The sequence below is a fragment of the Euprymna scolopes genome, chromosome 8, assembly GCF_053919585.1.
Source record: "Euprymna scolopes isolate OS-2025 chromosome 8, ASM5391958v1, whole genome shotgun sequence".
NCBI lineage: Eukaryota > Metazoa > Mollusca > Cephalopoda > Sepiida > Sepiolidae > Euprymna > Euprymna scolopes.
Genome location: NC_136489.1, coordinates 164180447 through 164202563, shown reverse-complemented (window position 1 = coordinate 164202563; position 22117 = coordinate 164180447). Strand labels below are relative to the sequence as shown.

Sequence of the window (22117 nt, the reverse complement as noted above, 5' to 3'; positions counted from 1 at the left end):
TCGCAGAGACATTAATAAACAGCAAGCTTACGATCACGGCCCGACAAATAGATAACAATAAAGACATTTTACTAAATAAATAGAACTTAGAGAACATTATAGTAAAGTAACAGTAATCCCCCTTCTCCTTATAAGAACACACAGAGAAAATATCATTACAACAGTGGCTCAGTGGTTAAAGACACGGAGTGACAACCTGGCTGTGCAAAATTCAAATCTAGTTCGTTGCTCAGAAATACTTTCCTTCAGGGACATTGGCAATCTACATGTGGTCCCTTTGGTAAGAACTTGATATCCTTCTTGAAAGAATTCTTAACGGAAAGATATCAAGGAAACGAATGCCAACAAAATCCTTATGAAGTATGTCTAATAATACAAGAACATATTTTTAACTTTCAAGAAAGTTGACTATATTATTTTTTTTTAAATGTGATCTGTATATTAATACCGTATTACTCTTTAACGTACCTTCCTACGTGTGTCATGGTTTCCAGATTATAAATTATTCAATTGGGAGATCTTGTTTAACAAGGCCGGTAGCCATTAGTCGTGTGCTTTCGTGTAATGAATGAATGCGTGAATGTAGGATTGACATGAAATTCTTAAAGATAAACTAAAATGACCGAAAAATGGGCTGAAATGACTTAAATAAATGAAAAGTAAATGACTTAGAATGACTTTAATGAACTTAAGGATGAACTGAATGACCTTAAGAATGACTTGAATGGAATCCTTCAAAAACAACTTGAATTATCTAGAGAATTACTTGAATGGCTTTCAGACTGATTGGTTGTAAAGTGGGTGGTCATTTTACATAAAATTGATACAGAAAAGTGATCCCCCACTTTATATCACAAACATAAGTACAACATGTAGTAAGAACAGATTCTACACTTTGATCTTGGCCAAAAAGCTAAGAACAGCATCTATTAACAACAGACCTTTGATCTTAACCAAAAAGGCCAAGCACAAAAGTATTACGGACAGACCGACAGATCTTGTTTAATAAAAAGGAGAATTGAAGGTAATAACACACTACAAACACTAGAATATAGACATGCTAATTTAATGTTTGTATAGTACGTTATCAATATCTATCTTCCTTTTTAATAAATAGGATCTCCCAATCATTGAAGACACAATGTAAAAAAAAAAATTTTTTTTTTTTAAATTAAAATAATTAAAAATAAATAAAAATGATATCGCTTTTGGGCTGTACGTGAAACTAAAATATACTTTCTTGGTTTTCTGCCTAGGATCCAAGGGCAGTATCTGTTCTGTCTAAAGATGGTATAATGATATTGTGGGTTTACCGTTCACGCCAAGCATTCATACAATGGAAATATGTCACAGGCTCCTATAAGGACATTGGAGGTAAACAGCAATAACCAGATAAATTCTTAATTACTTAAATAAATAATCTTACAGTTTTAACAAAAGGGCTACAATAATATCACTAGTTTAAAAGATTTTTTTATATAAATATGCACATTATAATGCCGTCTTATAATGTTTCGGCACGATTATCCCTTCATCATCATTAAATTGTTTTACGTTTTAGACTAGCTGCATACAGGGTGTCCCCAAAGTCATTTTAGGGTTAAAAATATTCGTCATTTTACCATCAATGAATATTATTTTTCTCTATTACAGATATTTTACAGATAATAGTTTGGAAATTAATTATATAATTAAACAATGTACACAAGTTGTGAAATTGTTTCAGTTTGAGAAGTGGAAAGCAGACGTTTATATTATTTAACATTGATTTATATATATATAGGGTGACCCAAAAAAAACAAAAGCTAAATCGAGGTCATCTAGAACATATGCTGTAGAACGGTGAAAAAAAAGGCCAAAGACCCCTGTGTTTTGATGTGATGTTTTGAATATAATAAACGAGTTATGATCAACGGTTCATTTCATTCGGAAAAAACAGTAAGAAACAAGGCCTAATTAGAGTTGGGGCCCGTTTTTTTAGGGGGTCACCCTATATATATATACTAGCATTCCACCTAGCATTGCCCGGTTATAAAATATATTTTAATACAATGATAGTTTGTAGATCCAAAATTTACAGAGTAGTTTGTCACAGATCATTCCACAGACAGACAAAGTCACATTTGTAATAAGTAGCAGGATCTGTGGAAATTATTTTGACTCGAAGGTTCTTATCGTTCCCTAAACTTGACTAGCCTCGACTTTTTCTCGTGGGGATATCTTAAAGAAAGAGTCTATGTTAACAAACCCCAAACCCTGCAAAAATTGAAGGAAAAAAATCAGGAACGAAATAAGGGAGTAAAATCGCAATCCAGAGATTCTGCAAATCGGTCATGAATAATGTTTTGGAAAGAGCACAAATATGCGAAGCTGAAAATGGGCAACATTTAAAAAAACATTTTTGTTTGAATTTTGCATTTTTTTTTTTAAATTTCCAGTGTCTTAAAATCAGATTGTGTTAAAATTACATAGAGATATCATCAAAACTAAAGCACCTATTTAAGTTCAAAATTCTTCAGTCACTTTTTGGGCACCCTGTATATGCAAGATTGCTCCTTTATTTATTTATTTTTTTTTTTTACATGGAGGTCACGACTTATCAAGGCCTGAAGGCCACTCAGGGATAAGGGTTATTGCCTGTACAGTAATCAATGAGATAGTATTGTAGTAATCATTAGTATTGAGGGTTTTGATATAGTGTCTTACTTAAGGGGGCGGTTTGTCAGGAATTTGTTTATGTTGGACTTGAAGACGTCCAAGTTGTAGTCAGGTGGGAAACAGGCAAGCGGCAGAGAGTTCCACTGGCCCTTTGAGTCAAAATCATTGACCCTTGATTTTGGTGAAACAATTTCATAACTTGTGTACATTGTTCAATTCTATACTTATCCATAATTAATTTCCAAACTATTATCTTGAAATGGATCATCTCTGTATAATATAGACATAGTACGTTTATTCACATGTAAACACATGTGCTTTAAATTCTAGTGGGTTAGGGTTATTTTTTATTCATTGATTGGTTATTAATAAAATTAGTTCACCTCTTTGGGTTATTTTTTAAATTTTTATAATTCAGTAATATTTTTTATCGTTCATTAATATTTAAGCATTCATAGTTATTTATAGCATTCATTAATATTTTAAGCATTTATTAATATCTTTACCATCCATTAATGTTTCAAATAGTAATTGATATTTTAAGTGTCCGTCCTCTATTTAAAACATTGATTAATATTGGACCTATTCATTAATTATTTAAAGTAATCATTAATATTTTAAGCATAAATTAATATCTTCGACATCTATCAATATTTCAAGTAAACATTAATATCTTCACTATTCATTAATATTTTAAGCATAAATTAATATCTTCGACATCTATCAATATTTCAAGTAAACATTAATATCTTCACTATTCATTAATATTTTAAGCATAAATTAATATCTTCGACATTTATCAATATTTCAAGTAAACATTAATATCTTCACTATTCATTAATATTTTAAGCATAAATTAATATCTTCGACATTTATCAATATTTCAAGTAAACACTAATATCTTCACTATTCATTAATATTTTAAGCATAAATTAATATCTTCGACATCTATCAATATTTCAAGTAAACACTAATATCTTCACTATTCATTAATATTTTAAGCATAAATTAATATCTTCGACATCTATCAATATTTCAAGTAAACATTAATATCTTCACTATTCATTAATATTTTAAGCATAAATTAATATCTTCGACATCTATCAATATTTCAAGTAAACATTAATATATTCACTATTCATTAGTATTTTAAGCATAAATTAATATCTTCGACATCTATCAATATTTCAAGTAAACACTAATATCTTCACTATTCATTAATATTTTAAGCATAAATTAATATCTTCGACATCTATCAATATTTCAAGTAAACATTAATATCTTCACTATTCATTAATATTTTAAGCATAAATTAATATCTTCGACATCTATCAATATTTCAAGTAAACACTAATATCTTCACTATTCATTAATATTTTAAGCATAAATTAATATCTTCGACATCTATCAATATTTCAAGTAAACACTAATATCTTCACTATTCATTAATATTTTAAGCATAAATTAATATCTTCGACATCTATCAATATTTCAAGTAAACATTAATATATTCACTATTCATTAGTATTTTAAGCATAAATTAATATCTTCGACATTTATCAATATTTCAAGTAAACACTAATATCTTCACTATTCATTAATATTTTAAGCATAAATTAATATCTTCGACATCTATCAATATTTCAAGTAAACACTAATATCTTCACTATTCATTAATATTTTAAGCATAAATTAATATCTTCGACATCTATCAATATTTCAAGTAAACATTAATATATTCACTATTCATTAGTATTTTAAGCATAAATTAATATCTTCGACATTTATCAATATTTCAAGTAAACACTAATATCTTCACTATTCATTAATATTTTAAGCATAAATTAATATCTTCGACATCTATCAATATTTCAAGTAAACACTAATATCTTCACTATTCATTAATATTTTAAGCATAAATTAATATCTTCGACATCTATCAATATTTCAAGTAAACATTAATATATTCACTATTCATTAGTATTTTAAGCATAAATTAATATCTTCGACATCTATCAATATTTCAAGTAAACATTAATATATTCACTATTCATTAGTATTTTAAGCATAAATTAATATCTTCGACATTTATCAATATTTCAAGTAAACACTAATATCTTCACTATTCATTAATATTTTAAGCATAAATTAATATCTTCGACATCTATCAATATTTCAAGTAAACACTAATATCTTCACTATTCATTAATATTTTAAGCATAAATTAATATCTTCGACATCTATCAATATTTCAAGTAAACATTAATATCTTCACTATTCATTAATATTTTAAGCATAAATTAATATCTTCGACATCTATCAATATTTCAAGTAAACACTAATATCTTCACTATTCATTAATATTTTAAGCATAAATTAATATCTTCGACATCTATCAATATTTCAAGTAAACATTAATATCTTCACTATTCATTAATATTTTAAGCATAAATTAATATCTTCGACATCTATCAATATTTCAAGTAAACACTAATATCTTCACTATTCATTAATATTTTAAGCATAAATTAATATCTTCGACATCTATCAATATTTCAAGTAAACACTAATATCTTCACTATTCATTAATATTTTAAGCATAAATTAATATCTTCGACATCTATCAATATTTCAAGTAAACATTAATATCTTCACTATTCATTAATATTTTAAGCATAAATTAATATCTTCGACATCTATCAATATTTCAAGTAAACACTAATATCTTCACTATTCATTAATATTTTAAGCATAAATTAATATCTTCGACATCTATCAATATTTCAAGTAAACATTAATATCTTCACTATTCATTAATATTTTAAGCATAAATTAATATCTTCGACATCTATCAATATTTCAAGTAAACATTAATATCTTCACTATTCATTAATATTTTAAACATAAATTAATATCTTCGACATCTATCAATATTTCAAGTAGACATTAATATCTTCACTATTCATTAATATAGTACGCCTCCACTATAGACATAGTACTTTTATTCACATGTAAACACGTGTGCTTTAAATTCATGTTGGGTTTCAAATTTTATCTGAAATTCAAAAGTCAGGTTCAATTCTCCAGTTTCACATTTGGCGAATTTAAGTGGAGGACATCTTTAAATGAAACATCACATGAACAGAGTAAGTTATTAGTATGTGCGCTATATTTAGTTTAATATATTTTGTTTAAGATCATCGATTTCATTCATAAATGTAATCTAATATATAAACGGCTATATGTCTGTCTGTCTGTCTGTCCCTATATTTTCAAACTCTATCTCCTCCCAAGCTAAAAGTCGCAGACTGGTCCTAGGGGCCTGAAATGATTGGATTTTTTTTTTATGAACCGTTCTTTTATGGGTCTTTAGTAGTTTAAAATAGTTTTGAGGGGTCAAAAATGGGCCAAAATTGAAAAAAAAACGTTATACATTTCATCCATTCATCTTAGTTTATTTTTAATTTTTAATCAGTTCATATACGTGTCACGTTTATATAGTGGTAACGTCACCAGCTTTGAATGCTACAGTTTCGGTTTCGATTCTAGCTGATGGCACCCAAATACTTTTTTATTTTTATTTTACTTTTGAAATCACGACTCTATAATAATTATATACAACATCTGGCAAAAATTAAAATATCATATTTAAGCGTATTTTACGACCGGGCAAAGCCGCCCCCACCCCTGCTCGTAACCAATAGAATATTTCAGCTAAAATACGTATAACACTAAGAAATCTACAATATTCTTCGAAATAACATGTCAAACAAAATTAATATAATTTTTCTAGTACGTATGAAACCTCTCACTTGATTTTCTTCTTCTGATTGTGTTTCCTATTTTGCTCAACTTTAATCCCTTCTACACCAGAGACAGATGACTTACTAAAGATCGTATAACCATTCTCTTTTTAGGACTCTATTCTTAGCCATAAGTATCAATTTTATTTTACAGTTATATTTTCCATAAGGAGAACGAAACACAAAAGGAAACAATTAATATTTTTTTAATACGTTATTTCATTTTTCTGTGAAGGATGAATTGAGCCATATTAAGCCGAAAGTCCAGAAGAGGATTATATTTTTATTCCATGATGGACAATCGACGTTACGAATACTATGAGCTTTTGCAAAGTAAACACCACCTTAATATAAATAAATAATTTTTATATTTCATAAATTATAGCTGTAATTTAGATTGTTTTTATCTGGCTTGGATGAGAGTAATTACTCTGACCTTTACTCCCAATCTGAAATGGAGCATGTACATCAAAACTGTTGCCAAAGTAGCTGGAAAAATCGTGAGATCATTCTACAACTCTAGTAGATATCTGACTGTCGATGCAATTCTCTATCTGTAAGAACCAAGTACATTCTAGGATGGAGTACTGCTGCCACATCTGGGCAGGAGCTGCTAAAAGCATCTTATCCTACCTTGACAGAGTTCAAAATGGACTTCACTCCAGTCTAAGGTGGTCCTGGATATGACCTTAAACTATATCCAATGGTGAGGCCCCACCTTGCGGGCCTTGGGGAGTGTGGAGCCACCCTTTAATTGCCATTGCTCTCAGGTCCACTGTGACCCGGAGTGGTAGTACCTGTTAGAACTATGGGTTAAATAGAATACAACTTTAAAAAAAAAAACAAATATACTCCATTAAAAATCGTTCCTCAAAATAACTAGATTCGGCATTAAATAACCTGAAAAAGGTTGATATGCCGTAAAACAAAAACAACCAACCAATCTAAGGTCTCCCCTTGCCAGACTTTCAAAACATATTCGTCTAGCGGGAATCTTTATCAATAATTCTCACCACTCTTTATTTGTGCCTAAACCCAAACGTAGATTCCATGAAAAAAGCTTCTTTCTTAGAACTGCACGCCTGTGGAATTGTCTTCCGTTCTCCTGCTTTCAAGCTGACTACCTTCTGGGTGATATCCGGGTGGTGTACTATAATAATAAATATGAAATCTGCATAAATTAAATAACATATTTAAGCGTATTTCCAGTTATCTTCAAGTCCAATGTAAACAAGTTATTGGTGAGTCATCCCCTTATGTAATTCAATTCACCAAATTTCCACTACTATTACTATAATATTTTCCCATTAACTATGGTATACCCATTAATCCTTATCCTCGAGTGGCCTCCGGGCCTTGATAAAATGGTGACTCCTTTGTGAAAAAAAAAACCCTATACATTAGTAGATTATATTGACAAACCCTTGAATTACAAAACTCTCACTCTCAGAGTCCGCATGATCATAACTCAATGACGTTATTTTACCTCAGTTTTGCAGGAGTGCAGAAGTTTAAGTAAAATTAAATATCTTTGCCCCAAACAAAATAATAAAAAAAAAAGAATGAAACAAAACGACACCTACTTCTTATTTAAAGTGCACTACATTTAATTTTTAATAAAAACAACAAAGGTTCAATCGGTGAAATTTCTTCCGAAGTCATTATGATTAAAATGTTAGATGAAAGTCCTTCGTGGAATCAAGAAGTTTAGATGGTTAAAGTCCTGTGTGAAAATAAGATTATTTTAAAGTTTGTGTTTTATCTGGCGAAGTTTGCTTTACTTGAAAAGTCCCATAAGGGACGTACTCCGTGAGGAAAGTAATTCGTTGTTATTAATTAGTGAATGTGCGGAATGGATGCATGTGTGCATAAGTGACTTTTGAGTGTGTGCGTGGCATGTGTAATCATGGCGTTGACGGCTTTGGCAGTGACAATGTTGTGAAGACGAGAAGCATGTTCTCGTGTGTCACTGAAGCGAGAAGAAAGGAAGGAGACTGTTTAATGCGTTTTTAGACTTTTTGGACCGGCTCCAAAAACAAGATTGCTACTGCTGATATTTTCGTTTTTGGAAAAGCGTTAAAAAGAAAATCTTCTAAATTTTCTCATTAATCGCTTGTGTCACGTGATACTGTCGCCAACTATGTTCATTTTACTTTTGTTATGAGAAAAGTGTGTGGGCATATTTGAAATTGTGCCGTTGCTGGAAGAACTTATTTTGGGGCAAAATGCGCGGGGAAATTGAAATGAATAAAGGTTCGTTTATTTGCGCGCGAGCATGTGTGTGTGTTTGTGTGACTACACAGTTTCCTTCTCCTAGATGAGTTTCCATAGAATTATCTTAAGATCTCCATTAATCCATATGAGAGAAAAGAAAATTGTCATTGCAAGAGCAACAGGTATATAAATGGCCAGTTGAGCGGCCAGCATTTCCCGATTGTAAAATACGCTTAAATACGTTATTTAATTTATGCAGATTTCATATTTATTATTATTGTACACTACCCGGATATCACCCAGAAGGTCCACCCTCCCAGACCTTGTCACCCAGCTTTCGGGTGGGGTAAGTTTATTGCTTGCTGCTTGAGGCGCCCCTACCAGGAAATGCCGACAGGGATGCGCAGGCAATTTTTGTTAGGAAAAGGTGCTCCTCCTTTAGGAGAGCTTGCTTGGCATCCCCACTTTCCGACCTTGTGTCACATAATGCTGGGATGGGCAGCATTTAAATCTGTACCCTCATTAAAATATTGTAACAATAATCTTTGTTCTGAACATAACTGACATCGATTTCTAGTATTTATTTAGTGAGAAAATAACAATGGAGAAATTAGATTTCGATTTTTGAAGAATGGGATTGAATAATACGGTTCGGATGAATATATAGATATTAGGGCATGACCTGACCAGCCGATTGGTTGGATCAGCCCACTTCAATCTCTCCTTAGCTGAAACTAGCGGGGGTACCTGGCGTTGCCCGGGTGTTTGGAGGTGTGTATGTAGGAGAGGGTAATCCTGTTTTAATATTATAAAAAAAAAAAACACTGTGTTAAAAAAAACTGGAAAAACCAAAACAAAGCAAAAAAGAAAAAAAAAGTTGTAAAAGAGGAAAAAAAAAAAGTTTAGGTAAGAAGCTGCTAGGCTCAGACCCGAATCATCGAGGCTAAAGCGAAAAAAAAAAAGCCTGACACGTTACCCCTACGCCAAAGAGACATACAATTTAGAACGGATAAAATTAAACCTTTAAAAACATTTTCAAGTGGTTTAAACTAATGTCAATGTTTTCTAGGTCAAACATGACGTCATTGTCGTAGTAGCAGGAGGGGAGAAAATGAAGGAACGATTTTTTCAGCACCCCTCCTTGTAGAAAACGGTCCAGTTTAGGGTGAAGGAATTAATGTTTTTGGCCAATTTTTCGATATTTGCCGTCCAAGATGTCGGGCTTCAAAATGATACCAATCTCGTGAAAATCCGTCGCTTTTGTCGAAAGTTTTTGCGACACATACAAACACACACACATACATACATACACATACACATTTTCGCTTTTATATATATAGACTAGCGGGAGGTACCCGGCATGCCCCGGGCGTTTTGTAGGTGTGTGTGTTTGGGTGGGGTCAAATCAACCCTGTTTAAAAAAAAAAAAACGTTGGCCGGGTGTTTGGAGGTGTAAAAGAAAAAAAAAAAGTTTTAGTAGGAAAGTAGGCTTGAACTCCAAACCTTTGATGTGGAGGTGGAAACGAAATGGAAAAAAACCTTGGAACCTAACCATCTCGGCCACGAGAGAAGAGAAATGAAAGCGTTTATAAAATGAAATTGACAAATGCGAGAAACTTAAGTCACGTGATGTTTAACCATGAAACATGACGCGGCTGCAAGCCAGTTTTCACTTGTTTTATACTGGAAAGTGACAGAAACACGCAGCGATCGAAATATCTGGAAAAAATAGCGCGTGAAAGTCGGGCAAATTAAATATACACACGACCCCCATTCTTAAGTCGTAGATATTATCATTTAGACGTGATATAAAAAGAATATCTATAAAAGAAGCGAGCTGAACGAGAAGGCCGATGAAAAAAGCCTTTTGCAGACATACACAAAAAGCGATACATACATACATACATTTTCGCTTTTATGTATACAGATAAGGGTTAAGGTGGGAGAATGGCTTTGCCACCAGGATCTCATCTTAAGACATTATGGGTCAACACCGATGGACTGAACTAATTCTAGAAGACTGTTTGATGATTAAAGTGGCTCGTTTTCAGAACTAGGGGGGTACTCCTAAACATGACATTGTAATCAATGCATTTGCAACTCTGCCAATGAGGCGAGATTTTGTTTGAAAGCTCTTACAAAAATGAGAAAGAACTAACTGCAATCTCTTTGCATTTTTTTTTACATAGGCATCACCACTTATCAAGGCCAAGAGGCCACTCGAGGATAGGGGTTAAAGAGTGTACAGTAGAAATTGGACAATATAGTAACCGTTGGTAATGGAGATTCGATAAATTTGTTAACTTATATGGAACGGCTCATCAAGAACTTGTTTACGTTAGACTTGAACACAACCATATTGTAGTCAGCTGGAAAGCAGGAAAACGAAAGACAATTCCATAGGCGTGCAGTTCTAAGAAAGAAGCTTTGCTCGTGGAATCTACGCTTAGGTTTCGGCACAGATAAAGAGTGGGGGAAACTAGTGCTAGTGTTTTCTGCTAGACGGGTGTTTCTTGTGAAAGTTTGGCGAGGGGGGACCATAGAATGTAGCTCAGCCGAGCACCTGCCATGAAAATAACGATAAAGCAGAGACAAACTCGCAACATCTCTTCTGTGAGAAAGAGGTTGCAGGGAAGAGAAAAGGACCCCCCCCCCCGACAAGGCTACAAAGTCTATTTTGAACTCTATCAAGGCAACATAAGTCCTTTCTAGCAGCTCCTGCCCAGGTGTGGCAACAGTACTCCATTCTTGGACGTACCTGGCTCTTATATAGATAGAGAATTGCATCAGCAGTGAGATATCTACTGGATCGATAGAAGGATCCCACCGTTGCATAGGTTCATAAAACTATTTGCTCGTGTATTTAGACGTACAAAACCAAAGTCGTGTAAGAGCAATCAAAATATTTGATTAAAGACCGAGAACTTCCAATTAATATTTTCCTTTCATGCTTAAAACATTTTGGAAAAAAAAAAAAATAATGAAAAATGTCAACAATAATTTATCGAATCGGTTCACTAGATTTAATAATAGAACTGACAGAAATAAAAAAACAAGTCACAAGAACAGAATTTTACAATTTGAACTATATATATATATATCTGTAGCGATATATTTTCTTATATTATATACTAATCCTTATTTAAGCAGCTCAATGTAATTACATAGCAATATAGAGAATAAAGGACAAAAATCATATTCCAAAATTCATGATGTTGACCATCTTATAACTTATTCCTTTAATTCAGTTGACTTACACAATTCTTGACAGTATATGTTGCGTAGCACAAAATCAATCACTTAATTATTATGTTAATCAGTGAATCTATTATGCCCTTAACTTGTCCGAAGAAATAGCAACAATCAATTCGTCGACAGGAAATGAAGTGTGATTTGACATGATTAAAATCTGAAAATTGGAAGAGAAGCTACAAATACCTTTTTATTTTTCCATTACGCCATTTTGAATCTTCAGTTTGTCAAGAATTGTATAAGTCAACTGAATTATACGGAATAAATTATAAGATGGTCAACATCATGAATTTTGGAATATAGTTTTTTGTCATTTATTCTCTCTCTCTCTCTCTCTCTCTCTCTATATATATATATATATATATATATAACTGCAACTTTGTTTGTGTATGTGAATTCGTTCCTTATAGACTCCAAAACGGCTGAACAGCTTTTCAAAACCGTAAACCAAAATATTCAGAGAACAGGTAGAGACATTTCACACACAGAATGAGAAGGTCATTTATGCATGTGTCTCTATATCTACAATTATACATAAATGCAACTCTGTGTGTGAGTTCGTTCCTTATAGACTCCGAAACGGCTCAACAGATTTTCTTTAAAATTTACAGAAATTTAGTGCATAAGTCTGGGATAGATCTTAGTTAAGTTTTGTCTCGAAATAACCCTGATAATTACCGATAATCGAAACGTTTATTTTAATTCATCTAGCATTGGTAAAGCCATTTTTTCTATATCACCGCTTAGCAACAATGATAGAACAACGGGCTGTGAAAATTCTACTGTGGGTAAGTTGATAGTGTGTTTTTTTGTTTGTTTTTTGCATGACGTGATCTGTAGGTTAAAACCCTGCACGTAAATTTCTTAATGTTTTTTTTTTGTTGTTTTGTTGTTGACTGGAAAGAAGTTTATAAGATTGGAAATATACGTGTGTATACTTAAAATATCTATTACTTTTGCAATATAAAACTGGAATATTACGGTACTCTTATTAAACTTTATAATTAATTATAGAAAAAACAAAATCGTAAACTAAGCAAAGATGATTTCTTTGTTGAAATAAAAAAAAATACATTTGAATTTCACTCTCCTCCGCCCCAAGACTGCACCATAATAAACAAAGTCTCTGACAGCATAGACACAGCACTCTAGTACATGTATTTGGTGACTTTAATGGCCACCACAAAAACTGGCTTATATTCTCTACTTACACAGATGGAGCGGGCAATACAACACATAGTTTCTCTATATCTCATTCCCTATCACAAATGGTTACGTTTCAACCCATTTCCCTGACCAGCAAGAACAACACGCATCACTTCTAGATCTGTTTCTGACCACAGTCCCGAGTTTAACAAATGCTGACAGCCCACTCGGGAACGTTGATCATGCAGTGATAATGGTCGAAATCGCCCGAAACTCTAGACCCAAAACTGAAGAGCCAGTGCTCAAAACAATGAGATATTATAAAAAGGCTGGCTGGGAAGCACTGAGGTCTTATCAGAGATGCCCCATGGGGAAATATTTTTTCTCTTCCTGCTGAACAGTATGCAAATGAGACAACTGAATGGTTCAAAACGGCAATTAAAGCACATGTTCCCATGCGGAAATTTTATAGCAAGCTTGACTCTCCCCAATGGTTTACTTCTATTTGCACAACTGCCATTGCTCAAAGGCAGCATGCATACGCCAGATTTAACTGGCATAAGTCCAGTTCAGACAGAAGTATATAGAAGCTAGAAGTAACGTTAAGAAAGAAATAGCGACAGCTAAGAGAGAATTTACTGAAACCACTAAAAACGGCATCGAAGCACAAAAATTAAGAACTTGAGACTTCTGGAAAATCTACAACAGTGCAGTAAATAATGGGCAATCAACAATTTCCCCACTAACCAACAATCATGAGGTTGTTTGCTCAGCAGCTAAGAAGGCTAACATGCTTGCCAGTCGGTTTGCCTCAAACTCCACACTGGACTCTTCCAACCACCCCCTGCCTGACTTTCCTTTGCGGACGGACGTCACACTAGATGATCTAAAAATCACCCCTGTTCAGGTGCATGCTATCATAAAAAACCTTGACACTTCAAAAGCATGTGGACCCGATCTCATCCCAGCTGTGCTATTAAAAAAGTGCTCAGCCGAAGTAGCTCCAGTTCTCTCCAAACTCTACAACAAATGCCTTAATGAATCTTGTTTTCCGGGCTGTTGGAAAACAGCTTCTGTGGTACCAGTATTCAAGAATTTTAGCGAAAGAACTAACCCATCAAATTATCGCCCCATTAGCCTCCTCCCACTTTTCGCCAAAATATTTGAGACCATAATTAACCATGCTCTAGACCTGACAGATGCTAAACTTCTGATTGACTAACAATATGGATTTAGACAAGCCCATTCCACAGCAGACATCCACACTGTAATCTCTGAATGTATATACCATTCACTGGGCAGAGCGGTAGCTCTAGATATATCTAAGGCTTTTGACAGGGTATGTTATTTTTTTGTGATTTTGTCGGTATGAAGTAAACGAATCAAAACAGATATAAAGTGATCACACATTAAAGTACAAAAAGCGATCAAATCTATCTATCTATCTATCTATCTATCTATCTATTTATTTATCTATCTATCTATCTATCTATCTATTTATCTTCCTGTATGTATATATTTTGTTGATTCATGAAATAATATATATATATATATATTAATTATTTTTTTACTATAATAATTAAATACCTACAGACACTAGTATTTCATCCTTTTGAGAATCTTCAGTGCAGGGTGTCACGATTAATACCAGTCGAACGATTCGAACCCCGCATCACGAGACATCTCTGGCTCGATTAGCGAAGACCTAATCCATTCGGCTACCATTAACCGCGTGAAATAACGTCGAATTTAGACATTTTTAATTTTAAATGTTCATTATATATCTATCACAATCTCTCTCTCTCTATATATATGTGTGTGTGTGTGTGTGTGTGTGTGTGTGTGTGTGTGTGTGTGTGTGTTTTCTGTATGTATGCATCTATCTGATTTGGTGAAGAACAAAGTTTTGTATCAAGAATTATGTCCAATCTACCACCTTCAATTTGAGTGGTGTGATTTGAGTGCTTAGGAAATTGTTGTACCACATTGTTTCACATGTCTTGTCGTAGTTACACGGCTTTTACTAAAGTTGCTTCATTACCTTTTATTCAAAAATATAACAAAGGCATCAGTCGGGGGATCATATAGTTTTCATTGTAACATGTCAACTTGGAAATCTATATATATAAAAGCGAAAATGTGTGTATGTATGTTCGCTTTTTGTGTATGTCCAAGAAAGGCTTTTTTCCGAGAAGCGGTTGGTTGGCTCACAACTTATTAAAACTTTTTATATCACATATAAATCATAATATCTACGAGTTAACAATGGAGGTCGCCTGTCTATTTAATTTGCTCGACTTTAAAAAGATAAATATTCAACATTTCACATCCGCATGTGGATTAGGCTTTTTCGTATAATAAAAGCGACACTAATTCTGGCGGTATTTTTCCGGTCGTGATTGCCGGAAATGTCCGAAAGCAATCAGATTTGATCAATGGAGAAATATTTTCCTTATATGAAACAATTGCTATTCAATTTGGACAATCCCCTTTTTATGGGGGAGCTGGTCTCCCCCCCCCCAACATCTTGATATAACAAAAATAAAAAAAGCGTTCCCGCAGTAAATAAAATACTACCCTGCAGTCAAAGTTGACCTTATTAAGTCATTAAAACGTGCACCTGCCGATTCTAAGTAATTAAATAAATTCAAATGTGTTTCATTAATATGTTGCAGTGGCCCAGTGGTTAACGTCGCGTGTTTTTTTCCCACTTCAATTTCCAACTTTGCCTCAAGTGTTCGGGTTTGATCCTCATACTCACCGACCAAAACTTTTTTTATTTTAATCCCACCCCCCCGGAGTTTTGATTTACCCAAAACCACACACACCTCCAAACACCCGGGCAACGCCAGGTACCCCCACTAGTATTTACTAATTCTTATCTCAAGCATACTACCAATTTTTTTATACTTCTGCAGTTTACGGAGCATGGCATTTTTTAAGAGGACTTTTAAATGCAACTCTTAAAGTACCTTTTGTGTATTATATTGTCCAAAGTACAGCTTAGTTAACATTAAAATCAAAGTGCTCAATTATTTAAAAAATTCGAAAATGAAAACAGTATTTATTTATAAAACACTAGCGGGTGGAGGTGTCCGACATTGCCCGGTCGTAAAAAAAAAAAATGTGTCAGAGAGTGGGGGGGGGTCATTTAGAAAGAGACGATTTTAGGTGATGACCGCTTGAAATAAAACGCAATTTCTACACGAAATAATTGACTATTGTTTCCAATTTGTCAATATTATTTGGCTGAGAGATCACTCTTTCTAATGATGCCGAGTTTGTGTGTTTACGATGCATATGAGAAAAGGTTTTAGTAGATATACAAACACACACAAATATAGATATCTCTCTTTTATATAATAAACTAGCGGGGGTATCTGGCGTTGCCCGGGTGTTTGGGGGGTGTATGTAGGAGAGGGTGACCCTGTTTTAATGTTATAAAAAAACACGATGTTAAGAAAAATTGGAAAGACAAAAACAAAGCAAAACAGCGAACAAACGTAAAAAAAAGGTGTAAAAGAGGAAAAAAAGTTTAGATAGAAGCATCGAGACTAAGGCGGAAAAAAAAATGCCCGACACGTTACCAACTAAATAACGGATTAAATTAAAACTTTAAAAACACTTGCAGGTGGTTTAAACTAACGTCAACGTTTTCTAGGTCAAACATGACGTCATTGTCGTAGTAGCAGGAGCAGAGAAAATAAAGGAACGATTTTTTCGGCACCCCTCCTTGTAGAAAAGGGTCCAGTTTAGGGTGAAGGAATTAATGTTTTTGGCCAATTTTTTTATATTTGTCGGGCGAAGGTTGGAGCTTTAAAATGATCCCTATCTGGCGAAAATCCGTGGCCCGTGTCGAAATTTTTTGTGAGCCACACAAACACACACATACACACAAACATTTTCGCTTTTATATATATAGACAAGCAGGGGTGCTCAGGTGTTTGGCGGTGTGTGTTAAGTACAAAAAAAAGTGCTAGTGGGTAGGCAGGCTCGAACTTGTGACGCAAAGGCAGAAAAGAAAATGAAAGAAAACCTGACGTCTTACTCCTACTCCATCACACAACGTTCAAACAGATGACTTTCAGAAATGGCGTTGCTTTAAAACGCTTTTAAACCTCCCACGAAGGTCATTTTAATGTGGGGAAAAGCAACCCTAACCCTAACCCAACTCCCCAAAAAAGGGGGTACTCTGGCACTATCCAAATAAATAGTAATTGCCTCAGTATGAAGGGTTTCCCCTACATTGACCAAGGATCAATTACAGAACATATACTACCCAGCTCGAAGGCTGGGAGTTGGTGATCTTTTTATTTATACCTAAAAGACAAAAAAAACAAAAAAAAAAAACACTCGAAACGAGGAAATTTTTTTCAACTCAATCAAAAAAAAAAAGAGAGACGATATCCGTTTGCAAATCTGAGATATTACGATTTAGAAAGTATTAGAAAACTTCTCCCGGAATCTAACTGAGGCAAGAAGACTTTCGTGGACATACACAAATGCTTGCACCCATTTTGCCTTTTATATATTAGATTCAAATTTAAATATTTATTTATATTTATGTATTACAGATCAGAACAACATCGATATCGTCGGTTTCAAATATAATTAAACATTTACTTTCCCTTCAGGCTACACATGAATATGAGTCTACAGAAAACAGAAAAAGAAATGAGAAGATGTCGTGGAGGGGTTCCACACATTTCTTATAGGCTCCAATTTTCCATAGTTATTTTCGGATTCATAAATTAACTAACTGGGGTACCCGGCGTTGCCCGGGTATGGGGAAGAGATTAAAATAACGGATGGATACAGGTGTTAAAAAATAAGTGCTAGTAGCGTTGGGGTGGGGGGTTAATCAAAACAACATTAGGCAAGCTGGGTGGAGAGAGAGGGGTAAAAAAAATGGTAGTAGCAGTGGGGGGGGGGCGTTACCCGGGTGTGTGTAGGTTATGTAGTAAGGAACCAGTCTCATCAGGATCTGTCGACTTTGTCGGACATACAAACACACACTCACACATTTTGCCTTTTCTATATATAGAAGAAGATAGATGGTGGTGTGGATCTCTTGATTCCATTTACTTGCAATAACCCTTATCCCTGAGTGGCTTCCGGGCCTTGATAAGTGGTGACCACCGTGTAAAAAAAATAAAAATTCATTAGCAACACGTTACTGTCATTCTTTTCTTTCAACCATACACGGTATGTAGCATTTGGAATCAAACAGAAATTTCAAAATTTTGTTTGTAGTAACGTTAAAATAAATGTAGATTTGGTTGGAAAAGCAGGAAAAAAAAGAAAACAAAAATATTTTTCTCTCCAAAACGAAAATGTTTTATCGTAGATTTACAAAAAAATGAAACGAGTTGAATTTCATCAATATTTTTGCAGAAGAAAAAAAAAACTGTACGACATTATTATTCCTGTTATCTCTTGAAACAAAAAAAAAAAAAAAAAAAAAAAAAAACAGTGAATGATTTAATTCCGATCCCAAATAGTTATGCGGAACTAAAATAAAAATGATGAAAAAATATTTTCAGAATGAAAATAAAATATAAACTTATTATGATTATTATTTTATTTTATTTATTTATTTTTTTGACATTTATTTATCGTGTGAGGAAATGAGTTTTTCTTTTTAAAAAAATTTGCTTTTGAAAAATGGATGACCTCAGAAAGTCAATTGTTTTTTCAATAATATAAATCATAGAAAATCCAATCCTAGAAATAAATTTACTTCCCAGAAAACAAAGAGTTTATTAACACTTTACTGATCATATATATAGCGGCCTTCATTTTAGCATATTCATTCATCAGTATCGAATTGAAATCAAACATGCGAATCAATTTATCTCTTTCGTGCATATATATAAGATCAATCACAATATGTATATAAGATCAATCACAATATGTATATAAGATCAATCACAATATGTATATAAGATCAATCACAATATGTATATAAGATCAATCACAATATGTATATAAGATAAGTCAAAGATTAGAGATCAAGTGAATTATCATGTCAGATATTACGTTGAGGTATATTGAACTCCTTCTGATAATGGACTGCCCAGGTTGTATGAAATCCTTTTTCTATGACTCTTATTCACCATTCAAAAAACATTTTCAATATATGTGTTGAAAAGCAAAATATTTGTTTATTCATAGCTGAACATTTTGCTAATTGAATTTCATTTCCTCTCATGATATGAGACATTATTGAAAATCCATTTAAGGAAATAAACATAATTTTTCTCCATATGTTGCTTGTTTCAAACAATAAATTCTTAACTTGAATATATTTTAATCTATGGAATTTAACTTTAATCATTACACTTTATATATATATATATATATATATATATATATATATATATATATATATATATATATATATAAAAATAAAAATAATTGTTAGCGGTGGATGTATGCGAGTACGTGTGTGGGTGTGTAGGTGGGTATGTATATGTGCATATATGTATGCTCCTACATGTATTTCTATGTATGTACGTGTGTGTATGTGTGTGTGCCTGTGTGCGTGTGCATGTGTACATGTACATGAATATATATGTATGCGTATGTGATTGTGTGTGAGTGTATGCTATACATGGGGAAAGAAAGTCTTTAAAAAGAACCCTTAAGAAGCCATAAAAACCTTCACCATATGGACTAAAAAACACTCTTTGAAACTAACTTTGACCGGTCACAGAGAACAACTTACAGTTGGAGACAGAATGTCTAAACACTGAACACACGCATCGCACCACTATGAAAAACATATTTAATATCAGCGGAGGCATATCTACAAACTCCCATTTTAAAGAAAAACTTTTTACGAAAATATCTTAAGAGAGCACACCCTAAGCTCGAAACGCGTTATAAAAATATTTTAAAATAAAAATATGATGAAAACCTTTAAAAACCCCACAATTGTTGATGGCTACACTCTTTTAAATATACATTTTTTTCTCTCGTTGGAACTACACAACCATCACTTTAAATATATATATATATATATATATATATATATATATATATATATATATATAGTGAATGACTAACAAAAAACTATATTCCAAAATTCATGATGTTGGCCATCTTATAATTTATTCCTTTAATTCAGTTGACTTATACAATTCTTGACAAACTCAAAACAGCGTAATGGAAACATACTAAAGGTATATGCAGCTTCCCTTCCAATTTTCGGATTTTAATCATGTCAAATCAAACTTCATTTCCTTTCGACGGATTGACTGTTGCTATTTCTTCGGACAAGTTAAGGGCACAATCGATTCACTGATTGATATAATAATTAAGTGATTGATTTTATGCCACGAAACAGATACTGTCAAGAATTGTAAATGTCATATTTTATATATATATATATATATATTTTTTTTTTTTTTTCTGTAGAAATATATTTTCTTATATTATATACCAATCCTTATTTAAGAAGCTCAATGTAATTACAGAATTACAGAGCAATATAGAGAATAAAGGACAAAACTCATATTCCAAAATTCATGATGTTGACCATCTTATAACTTATTCCTTTAATTCAGTTGACATTTACAATTCTTGACAGTATGTTTCGTGGCGCAAAATCACTCACTTAATAATTATATACATCAGTGAATCTATTATGCCCTTAACTCATCAGAAGAAATAACAACAATCAATAATAGATTCACTGATGTATATAATGATTAAGTAATTGATTTTGCGCTACAAAATAGATACTGCCAAGAATTGTGAATGTCAACTGAATTATAAGAATAAATTATAAGATGGTCAACATCATGAATTTTGGAATATAGTTTTTTGTCATTTATTCACTATATTGCTCTGTAATTACATTGAGTTTCTTAAATAAGGATTGCTATATATTATAAGAAAATATATTTCTAAAGAAATATATATATATATATATATATATATATATATATATATATATATATATATATAATAAGAATTACAGTTAAGTTTACCAAAATGATCCAACATGGTAAAACTAAAGTATATTATAAATATTAAAGAATTAATATTTATGAAGTAATCTCAACCAGATGTAAAAAAAGCCAAGTACGTCCAAGGATGTAATACTGCTGCCATATCTGGGCAGGAGCTGCTAAAAACAGCCTATCCTGCCTTGACAGAGTACAAAATAGACTTCCTGGCTTAGTGGGGGATGCCCTTTTCTCTACCCTGCAACCTCTCTCCTACAGAAGAGACGTTGCGAGCCTATCCTTGTTTTATCGTTATTTCCATGGCAGGTGCTCGTCTGAACTCCAATCTCTGGTCCCCCCTCGCCAATCTTTCATGAAAAACACCCGTCTAGCTGAATCCATTGTGAAAAATTTCCCCCACTCTATATCTGTGCCTAAATCAAAACGCGAATTCCATGAACAAAGCTTCTTTCTTAGAACTGCACGCCTGTGGAACTCTGTTCCGTCTGCCTGCTTCCCTCCGGACTACAACTTGGATGTATTCAAGTCCAATGTTAACAAATTCCTAATGAATTAGTTATTTTCTTTAATTTAATCCCTTTTTAGAATTTATTAGACAAAATTTAACTTTTATTTTACCGTGCCAATAAATATGATCATCACTGTATATATATATATATATATATATATATATATATATATATATATATATATATACATATATATATATATATACATATATATATATATATACATATATATATATATATACATATATATATATATACATATATATATATACATACATATATATATATATATATACATATATATATATACATATATATATATATACATATATATATATACATATATATATATATACATATATATATATATATATATATATATATACACACACATTTTTTTATAATACATCTATCTATACTCCTATAAATTCGTTTCTCTTTTGTGTGTATTGATATTCATATTAAAACCCCTCTTTTCTATTTATTTAATGGGTTGTAGAATTGCATTCACTAGCAAAAGATCTAGCTAATTTGCATATTCTTTTAAACATTCATTTTAATT

At 32.5% G+C, this 22117-nt stretch overlaps 1 protein-coding gene and 1 pseudogene across 1 annotated transcript in view; both read right to left on the bottom strand.

The window, feature by feature from the left end:
* Window positions 1-22117, bottom strand: part of LOC145284012 (uncharacterized) — a gene marked incomplete at its 3' end in the record, with an annotated part of 1050937 nt that overhangs the window by 30974 nt on the left and 997846 nt on the right.
* Window positions 721-926, bottom strand: LOC145284297 (U2 spliceosomal RNA; annotated as a pseudogene).